This window comes from Nyctereutes procyonoides, unplaced genomic scaffold (assembly GCF_905146905.1).
Source record: "Nyctereutes procyonoides isolate TBG_1078 unplaced genomic scaffold, NYPRO_anot_genome, whole genome shotgun sequence".
NCBI classification, from domain to species: domain Eukaryota; kingdom Metazoa; phylum Chordata; class Mammalia; order Carnivora; family Canidae; genus Nyctereutes; species Nyctereutes procyonoides.
Window position 1 is genome coordinate 27,136,802 of NW_026575052.1, and position 10,877 is coordinate 27,147,678.

The window sequence follows — 10,877 nt, forward strand, 5'->3', positions numbered from 1 at the left end:
AGGCAGAGGGAGAAGCAGGCTCCATGCAGGGATCCCAACGTGGGACTTGAACCCGGGACTCCAGGATCACACCCTGAGCCGAAGGCAGATGCCCAACCACTGAGCCACCCAGATGTCCCTATTTTTTTTTTTTAAGACTTTATGTATTTATTTAAGACAGAGAAAGAGAGAGAGAGAGCGAGCGCAGTGAGGGGCAGAGAGAAGCAGTCTCCCTGCTGAACAGGGAGCCGAACTTGCTCCATCCTGGGACTCCAGGATCATGACGTGAGCCCAGGGCAGCCACTCGACCCGCTGAGCCACCCAGGCGCCCCTTGAGTGTTGTCCATTTTAATCCATGCTTCCAAATCGCCCTTCCAGGTCACAGTAGAGCTTGCCTGACCAGACCAATGGGCAGCCTTGCGAGAGATGGGGAATGTGGGGCTCCCTCCCTGAGCCTGGGCATCTGGCTCCTGAGGTGCAAGCTTTGTTCTGGAGTCGGTGTCCTGGCTGACCACCAAGAGCACACGGGTGCACCCGGGAAACCCCTGTCTGGCCTCATGCCCAGGCCCCCGCCAGCCCCTCCTGGCCACTGCCACCAGAGACCAGCCTCGGACACCTGCCCCCGTCCTGCTCACAGGCAGGACAAAAACCCGACAGGCATGTTTTCACCAAACTGAGAGTTTCAGCCCCTCTCTGGGGACTGTTTGTGTTTCAGGTCACGTTGTTGGCTGCCCTCGCCTCCTTCTTTCCTCTGCCAACGTGCGTTCCCTGGGCTGCCAGGCTTCCAGGAAGCTGGCCAGTCCTGCCCTGAGCTGCCTGGTGGGAATCTCCTCTTCCTCTTCCAGGACCTTCCATGTCCCCGGTTCCATCTCACTCTCCCCCCATCGTCCAGCAAATGGGAGGCACTGCCCCCATCTTCCAGACAGGGAGCAGAAGAGGGGGGACTCGCTCAAGGTCACTACGCAGGCCCAGGGCGGGGGTGCCGTGAACACTGCCCCCCAGCCCAGTACCCAAGCCCACCCGCCCACGCCAGCTCAACCACCCGACCACCAGCAGCCTGCCAGGGACTAGGCCTGGTGGCAATCCCTCTCTCCCTGTCCCATATTCATTAACAAATACAGAGGGGTGGCCCTTGGCCAAACCCTGCCCCCCACCTATTTTTGTAAATAAAATGTTGGAACTCGGCCACCCCCCTGGGCTGTGTACAGCCGTTTCCCCCATCCGCAGTTTCGCTTTCTGCAGCCTCAGCTACCCAAGGTCAACCGGGGTCCGGTAGTACATGATCCTCCCCCTGGAGTTGTTAGAAGGTCAAGGGCAGCCCTGTGCCACTGCCTCACCCCAGCTCCCCCTCCCGCAGGCACTTCACCACCTGGTGTGCGCGGGGAAGCAGGTGCGGGCACAGTGCGACCTGGGAGAGGGCGCCCTGCAGACCTTCATTACAGTATCTTGTTACAACTGCTCAGTCTTGGGATCCCTGGGTGGCGCAGCGGTTTGGCACCTGCCTTTGGCCCAGGGCGCGGTCCTGGAGACCCGGGATCGGATCCCATGTCGGGCTCCCGGTGCATGGAGCCTGCTTCTCCCTCTGCCTGTGTCTCTGCCTCTCTCTCTCTCCCTCTGTGACTATCATAAAAAAAAATAAAAAATAAAAAAAAACAACAACTGCTCAGTCTTCTCATCGCTGTTCGTCTCTACTGTGCCTCATTTATAAATTAAACTTGGGGGCGCCCTGGCTGGCTCAGTGGGTGGAGCTCATGCCTCTTGATCTAGGGATGGTGACTTGAGCCCCTTGTTGGGTGTAGAGGTTACTTACAAATTTTTTTTTTTTTAAATCTTAAAAAAAAAACACCAACTTTATTGTAGGCATGTATGTATAGGAAAAAACGCAGGGGTGCCTGGGTGGCTCAGTCAGCGAAGCATCTGCCTTCGTCTCAGGGCATGATCCTGGGGTCCCCCGATCAAGTCCCACATCAGGCTCCCTACAGAGAGCCTGCTTCTCCCTCTTCCTGTGTCTCTCATGAATAAATGAATAAAACCTTAAAAAAAGAAAAAACACAATATGCACAGGTTCAGTTCTATCCGTGATTTCAGGCATCACCTGAAATCCATCGCCTTGGATAAGGGGTTGGGGAACTACCCTGCTATCCATGGCTGCTTTCTGCTGCATTAGTCACATTAAAGACCATCAGGTCACCAAACCTAAAGTATTTACTATGTACCCAGGCCACATTATGACTTTCTAGGCACTTTCATGCCATTTGAGCCCCTTCCTTGTAAAAAAACCCAAGAGATACACATAATTGTACAAAATTATATTTTATGACTGCATTAGTATAAAGACAAATATAATCCAGGCTGGATTGTATTTTCTCTTTTATTTTAGTGATTTTAAATAAATTAAAGCATTACCATGGGCCTCTAGAACAACTGTGGACCGTAGGCAATGCACCTATTGTGCCTCATGGAGAAATCGCCCCTGAGTTTGCCACACTTTGGGTCCCTCGCTGCTGAGAGTAGAGTCCCAAAGGGAGACACCCATGTGGTTAGCCCTCACCTTGGTCCTTACTCCAATAATAAGGAGGCAGGGAGAAGTTTGATGGGTTGGAAGGGAACTATTCAGGGCTCAGAAAAAATGACGGCATGTATTTATTTCTTAGGGTGAAAGTATGTATTTCTTTTCAAGTTTGTATATTTTGTATTTCTCTAATTTTTAAAGAGTTTTTTTTAATAAATAGATGGCCATGGGTAAAAAATATTTGGAATATCCCAAATAACTTACACAGGAATGTGACTCTCCCTCCCACCTCTGCATCCCCACCCCCTTGCTGCCACTGGTGTGATTCCTTCCCCCCAGTGTGTATACAAGAAGGGACATGTGCGCAAGGTTTATCACACACGTTGTACCTCTCCCTGCCTTTCCCCCTCTTAAGTCTATATTCTTTTTTTGTTTTCAAGATTTTTTATTCAGGGACGCCTCGGTGGCTCAGTGGTAGACTGTCTGCCTTCAGCTGAGGGCATGATCCCGGGGTCCTGGAATCGAGTCCCACATCAGGCTCCCTGCATGGAGCCTGCTTCTCCCTCTGCCTGTGTCTCTGCCTCTCTCTCTCTGTGTCTCTCATGAATAAATAAATTAAATCTTTTTTTAAAAAAAAAAAAGTTTTTTTATTCAGAGAGAGTGTGAGCAGGATGTGGGGGGAAGGGTAGTGTCAGAGGGAGAGGCCAACTCCTTGCTGAGCAGGGAGCCTGAGGTGGGGCTGGCGCCCAGGACCCTTGGATCCTGACCTGAGCCAGCCAAGGCAGATGCTTAACCAGGCGCCCCTTAAGTCTATATTCTCATGCATAAAAGCAGCTTGTCTTTGTTGAGCAGGTCTTTGGTATTCCATTGAATGAAGATACCATAATCAGGACATTTGGGTATTTTCAATATTTTTCTACTACACAGTGGAACCACGAACACTTCTGTACAGTCCAGCCTATGCCAGAATACTGTTTTGCCTTCCAAACTAATCTCTCAGAAAAGGAGTCTCTTTCCATACAAGTTTTGATATGGTCTCTCCCATTACCTGGCGCTTTCTGACTCCTTTATTTTAAACAAGGAAGTACTATTTGCAGAAGACACAATAGCCTGAAATTACCTCAGTGAATTCTAATTTTGGATGTTTATGGTGGACACCCAGCAGAACTGGGTGGGGGAAGAAAAGGAGGCAAAGACATTTAACACAGATTTAGTATTTTTCCTGGGGATGTGACTTCACAGTTGCAAGTGTTAAATAGCACTGTAAACAAAACTTTAAAAAATTAATTTAGAAAGCAATGCTTTAAAATTAAGAGCACCCATTCACCAAACAGTATTCTCTTAAACAGAAGTAAACAGAGTGGAAGACACTTGCAATTCATATGGCCAACTAAAGACTTTTTTTTTTTAAGATTATACTTATTAATTCATGAGACACACAGAGAGAAAGGCAGAGACATAGGCAGAAGAAGCAGGCTCCCTGCAAGGAGCCTGATCCAGGACTCAATCCTGGACCCCGGGATCACAACCTGAGCACATCATTGAAGAAGGATAACCCAATGACCAACAAACATATGAAAACACACTCCATTAATCAATTGGGAAATTCATATTAAAACAACAATGTAGAGACGCCTGGGTGGCTCAGTCAGTTAAGCATCTATCTGCCTTTGGCTCAAGTCATGATCCCAGAGTCCCAGGAGAGAGCCCCATGTCGTGCTCCCCACTGAGTGGGGAGTCTGCTTCTCCATCTGACCATTCCCCTCTCTTGTCTGTCTCAAATAAATAAGTAAGTAAATAAATAAATAAAATCTTTGAAAAACAAAAAAGAACAATGCAATACTACTATTAACCCACCAGAGGGCTGGAATGAAAACAAAACAAAACAAAAACACTATGAAGCGTTGACAAGGACATGGAGCAACGAGAACTCTCAAACCCCATCGATGGGAATACAAAGGGCACAACATTGGAAAACTGGCACCATCTGTGAAAGCTGAACATATGCACACAACCTCACCCAGCAGCTTCACTCCTAGATGTAGACTCAACAAATATGCATGCACCTGTTCATGAAAAGGCATGTGTATGAATACTCATAGCAGTACTGTGTTATTGTGATTTATAATAAGAAATATACATTTGGTGTCCTTCAAGGTTCCTGGCACACAACTTCTAAGACCCTTGAGATTTCCTAAGTGATGAGAGCTTTAAGGAGTCTTTTGTTATGTTAATGAAGTGACTTTTGGAAAGCCCCCAGGTTACCAGGGCAACCAATCAGTGATTAGAGAGTTGGAAAGTTTAGTTCTATCTCCTCCAGCAAAGGAAGAGGGTCTAGAGATTGCATTCAATCACCAATTACCCATGATTTAATGGACTACAGTTCTGTAATGACGTCTCCATAAAACCCCAGAAGAACAGGATTTTGAGAGCTTTCTAGTTGGTGAACCTTGAACCCTTACACGTGCCTTGCACTCGCTGTGCATCTCTTCCATCTGTTTCTGAGTTACATTCTTTTATAATAAAATGATAATATAGGAAGTAAAATGTTTCTCTGAGGTCTATAAGAGGGTTTAGCCAAATAATCCCGCCCAAGGAAGGGGCCATTAAAACCTCTGATCTACAGTCTATAGATCAGAAGCCCAGGTAACAGTTTGGAAACGACCTCGGCATCTGAGCATAGGGGAGGGCAGTCTTGTAGGACTGAGTCCCTAACCTGTGGGATCCTATGCTATCTCCAGGTAGAAGATGTCAGAACTGAGTTAATTGCTTTGTGAAGGTGAAAAAAAAAAACCCACATAAAAGAATTAGTACTATTGAGTACACTTTTAAGTACTATTTGTGATAGCCAAACAAACCAAGTGTCCATCAACAGTATAATGGACAATTGTGGTATAAACATACACATACTAGAGAGTACTAGAAATGAACAAACTGTAACGACAGGGAATGGCATAGAATCTCAAAAACATGAGTCAAGGAAGTGAGACATGAAGTAGTAAAGGCGATATGACTTCATTTATGTAAAATTCACTTCATCTTAGCCAAAAGACTGAGAAGCGATTATATAAAATTCAAAAGCAGGCCAGGCTAGCCAATAGGTGGGAAACGACAGATGAACAGAGAAACTAAATGTGGTATATCTATCTATCTATCATCTATCTATCTATCTATCTATCTATCTATCTATCTATCTATCTATATCCTTATATGGAATATTATTTGCCCTAAAAGGAATGGAATTCTGACCCCTGGTACAACCTGGATAAACTTTGAAGCTATGATGCCAAGTGAAATAAGCCAGTCATAAATAGACAAATACTGGATGATTCCATTTATATGAAATATACGGAGACAGAGTAGATTTAGAGGTTACCAGGGGCCAGGGTGATGGAGAAATAAAGTCGTTGCTTTATGCTTAAAGGGTCTGTTTGGGATGATGGAAAAGCTTTGGAAACAGATCGTGATGATGGTCGCACAATGTCATAAATGTAATTAATGTCACCTAATGTACCCCTAATAATGGTTTCAATGTTCAATGGCAACTTCTAAAAAATATATGTTACCACAATAAATAACTTTTTTAAAAAAAAGATCCCTATATTGCAAATAAAGAAATGAACCCAGAGGGGGGATTTAATTTTTTTAAATATTTTATTTATTTATTCATGAGAGACAGGGAGAGGCAGAGACCTAGGCAGAGGGAGAAGCAGGCTCCATGCAGGGAGCCCGATGTGGGACTCGATCCTGGATCTGGGGATCATGCCCTGAGGCATGAAGCTCAACTGCTGAGCCACCTAGGCGCCCCAGAGTGGGGATTTTTTTAAAAATTTTTTTAAAGATTTTATTTATTCATTCATGATAGACACAGAGAGAGAGAGAGAGGCAGAGATACAGGCAGAGGGAGAAGCAGGCTCCATGCCAGGAGCCCGACGCGGGACTCGATCCTGGGACTCCAGGAGCGCCCTGGGCCAAAGGCAGGTGCCAAACCGCTGAGCCACCCAGGGATCCCCCGGAGTGGGGATTTAAGAAGAAGAAGAAAACAAAACAAAACAGCAAAGAACCAAGGCCAAACTAACCTCTGGTGTTAGAAGTCAGGCCAGTGGTTCCCCTTGAGTGGGGGATAGCAGCCAAGAGGGGATTCAGGGGGATTCTGGTGGATTGGGTATGTTCTTTCCCTTGATATACAGGCTGGTTACAGAGGATGGGTTCTGTCTGTGAAAATTCATCAAAATACCTGTGTGTTTTTCTCTATGTATATGAAAAGATGAAACAGACTTGCAGGATCTAATATTTTGGCAGATGGCTAATTGGGACCTGGGTTAAATTTTGAGGACAGCGTATTAGGTGCCTGTTGCAAACGCTTTAGTCACCCTTGGAAAGTGGTGGGGCACACTTAGAGACTGACCACAGTGACAGTGATGAAGAAATGACAGGTGTGTGGGCAGAAGTGTAATCCAGAAAGTAGAACATAGTTATTTAATGAAATATGACAGAGAGGACAAAGTTACACTTCTAAAGTGAGATATTATTTCAGCTAATATGTGATTTTATTTTTTTTAAGATTTTATTTATTTATTTGACAGAGAGAGCACAAGCAGGAGGAGTGGCAGGCAGAGGGAGAGGGAGAAGCAGGCTCCCCAGTGAGCAGGGAGCCCAATGTGAGGCTTGATCCCAGAAACCCTGAGATCATGACCTGAGCCAAAGGCAGATGCTTAACCAGCTGAGATACCCAAGTGCCCCCTAATATGTGATTTTAAAAAATATATGTGTAGCAAAGCCAATACATTAAATATTTCAAGTATTTGAATATTTAACCAACATACTTGAAAGTTATAGATCTAAGCTGGCCCACAAATGTGTTGTTTTCATTTTTGTTTTTATATGACTTTAAATTGTGGTAAGATACACATAGCATAAAATTTACCACCATAACCATTTGTAAGTGTGTAATTCTGTAGTATTAAGTACATTCACACTGTTGTGCAACCATCACTGCTGCCCATCCCCAGCACTCTGTTCATTTTGTAAAACTAAAACTCTATGTCCATTACCCAATAACCCCCCCACCCTCTCCCTAGCCCCTGGCCACCACCAGGCTACCTTCTATTTTTATAGATTTGATACTCTATGTACTTCATATTAGTGCAATCATACAGCAAATGTCTTTTCATGACTGGCTTAGTTCACTTATGTTCTCAACTATCAACCATATTGTAGTATGTGTTCAAATCCCCTTCTTTTGAAAAGCTGAATAATATCCCATGGTATGAAGATAATTTATCTTGCTTATCCATTCATCCATTAATGGACACCTGGGTTGCTTCCATATTTTAGCTATTATGATTAATGCTACTATGAACATGGGTATGCAAATAACTCTTTGAGACCCTGGTTTCAATTATTTTGGGTGTCTACCCAGAAGTGGAATTGCTGGGTCATATGGCAACTCTATCTTTAACTTTTTGAGGAACTCCACACTGTTTTCACATTGGCAGCACCAATTTACATTCCCACCAACAACTCTCAGGGTTCTGATTTCTCCACATCCTCTCCAACACTTGTCATTTTCTGGGTTTTGAAGATGGCTTGATAGATGTGCTGTTGCTTTTGTTTTTTATCTCTTTGGGAAATAGAAGATTGTCATATATTCGAGCAATATGCTATTATTAATATACATATGCAAGAATGCATATCTCGGGGATAAATTCCTAGATGTGAAATTTCTGGATCAAAGGATATGTGCATTTTTTTTAAAGATTTTATTTATTTATGGATATGTGCATTTTTAAAGTCAGCAAATTTCCCGCAGAGGCTGCCCCAGTTCCTACTGCCACAACAGTGTGTCAGAGTACCCATTTTCCCATGCATCACCCCCCCAGCATGTGATCAAATACTTCTATCTCCTGATGTTCCCTGCTGGTGTCCCTGGTCCTTTGCCCTTCCTTCAGGGTCTCAGAAGCCATCAGCCATCCCCCCATTGAGCCTTGTTTCAGGCCCTTTTGAGAGTCCTCTCTCAAGTATCCTCTCCTCCATCCCACCCTCCGCAGAGGCAGCCCAAAAGATTTTTCTCAGTTGCTCCCCAGGCTTGGAACTCTGGTGACTCCAAGTCACACATAGTTGTGTTGTGGCTCAACAAGAGTTTGCCAGTGATTTGCTTTTGAAAATGGATGAAAGCAGGTGCAAGGGTACCCCTGTGTCTCAGCTTGGGTTCCCCTAGAAGTGAGCCTGAGACAGGGATTCCAGGGAAAGTTCTGTAGTTTATCACTGGTGATCCAGGAACATGAGCACAAGAGCAAGAAAGTGATAAAGGAAAACAAGACAGAATAAAGAGCACGTTGTCAAGCTAGTTATGAACATGGGTAGCCAGAGCTTACCCCCTGGCCTCTGGAGGATGGAGTAGCACATGCACATTGGCCATCCCGCCTGAGATGTGGGGAGCTGGGGCGCTACGCATCAACACCCATCAACTGTTGAGGGCTGCTCTGGGATGTTCATTCTCTGGCACCTCTGGCTTGCTATGTGCATGGGCAGCACCAGAGGAAGTTCTCAGGTAAAGAAATGCAGGAGCTGGAAGTTGGACCAGCATGCCTGACTAGTAAAAGCCTGGGGGCTGACAGCCTCTACTACAACCTATAATTGTTTCTCCTGTCTTTTTTTTTTTTTTTTAAGATTTTATTTATTGGGATCCCTGGGTGGCGCAATGGTTTGGCGCCTGCCTTTGGCCCAGGGTGCGATCCTGGAGACCCGGGATCAAATCTCATGTCGGGCTCCCGGTGCATGGAGCCTGCTTCTCCCTCTGTCTATGTCTCTGCCTCTCTCTCTTCTCTCTGTGTGACTATCATAAAGAAAAAAAAGAAAAAAGAAAAAAAATATTTTATTTATTTATTCATGAGAGACACACAGAGAGAGGCAGATACACAGGCAGAGGGAGAAGCGGGCTCCCTGAAGGGAGCCTGACGTGGGACTCGATCCCAGGACTCTCGGATCACGACCTTGGCTTAGGACAAATGCTCAACCACTGGGCCACCCGTGTGTCTCCTCACTGTGTCTTCTTGAGTGAATAAGAGAAAGGAAGAGTTGCAACTGGTACAGGGAAATCTGCACTCCAGCAGCTCATCTTACTGTAGCCATAGGCCTTGTGGCTTTCCAGAACTCATCCTGTCTTCTCAGACTAGCTCCCGGATTTTCCTTGGAGGAATCACAGCCAATGTCCCATCCTCTGTCCATGTGGCTGGGGTGGAGTTGGCCCCGCGCCTCAAAGTCTGGTCACATGATTTTGGCCTGACCAATCAGCAGACACCATCCTGCTGGCCATTGTGGTTGGTTCAGAGATAATCAGATGAAGCAAATAGCCCCATCAAAGGTCTTCTCTAGACTTTGGCCACTGGTACTGGGAAGGTGGGTCTTTTTTTCCTCTTGGGTTTGTGGGTGTGGAGCTGCTAGTCACTCTCTTGTCATCAAAAAGTGTATGTGGGGGGATCCCTGGGTGGCTCAGCGGTTTGGCGCCTGCCTTTGGCCCAGGGCGCCATCCTGGAGACCCGGGATCGAGTCCCACGTCAGGCTCCTGGCATGGAGCCTGCTTCTCCCTCTGCCTGTGTCTCTGCCTCCCTCTCTCTCTCTCTCTCTCTATCATAAATAAATAAATTAATTAAATTAAATTAAAAAAAAAAAAAGAAATGTATGTGTTGGTGGTTGCTGCCTGAGAGCCATGCAGGGACCACCCAGCAGGGAAGTAGAGACTGATTTTGGTGGCACCTTGAGCCCTGCAGTTAGGCCTAAAGTGAGGTCCACCTCCAACCATTCAGGTACCAGTGCAAATTATGTGCCCTTTGTAGCTTAAGCCACTTGGAGATGGGCTTCTGTTGCTTAGAGCCAACAGAGTGCTAACCAGTGCACCAAGGCACCTTGACAAATGTGCCCATTGAAAATAATTGCGGGACTTCCTTTACCTACACATTTTGGGGGTGGACCATCAATCTGGGTCTCCTAGTGGGAGACAGACAAGTGCTATGTTCCTCATCACGGGAATCAGGGCAGGAAAGGTGGAAGATACAGTCTCATGTGTACCATGCTTTCCTTGTTCTCTCCTTCCTTCTCCACACCTTGGCCACCTCAGGCTCCTCATCCTTTCCCACTCATGCTCTGGGTCTTGGTCCTGCCATTCCTGCCATTCCCCATACCTCTCCATTCCCACCCAACCCAGCTCAAATATATCCTTTTCTGTAAGACCAGCCTGGACCAGACTCCAAACAGAATGCTTTGCCCTCCTCCTGTGCTCCTACTGTGAATATCCTTCTATTTAAAGCAGAGTGTGGTGCTCAGTCTGATCATTCATTCACTCATTTTTACAAGTTATCTAATGAGTATCTTCTGTGCTTTTGTG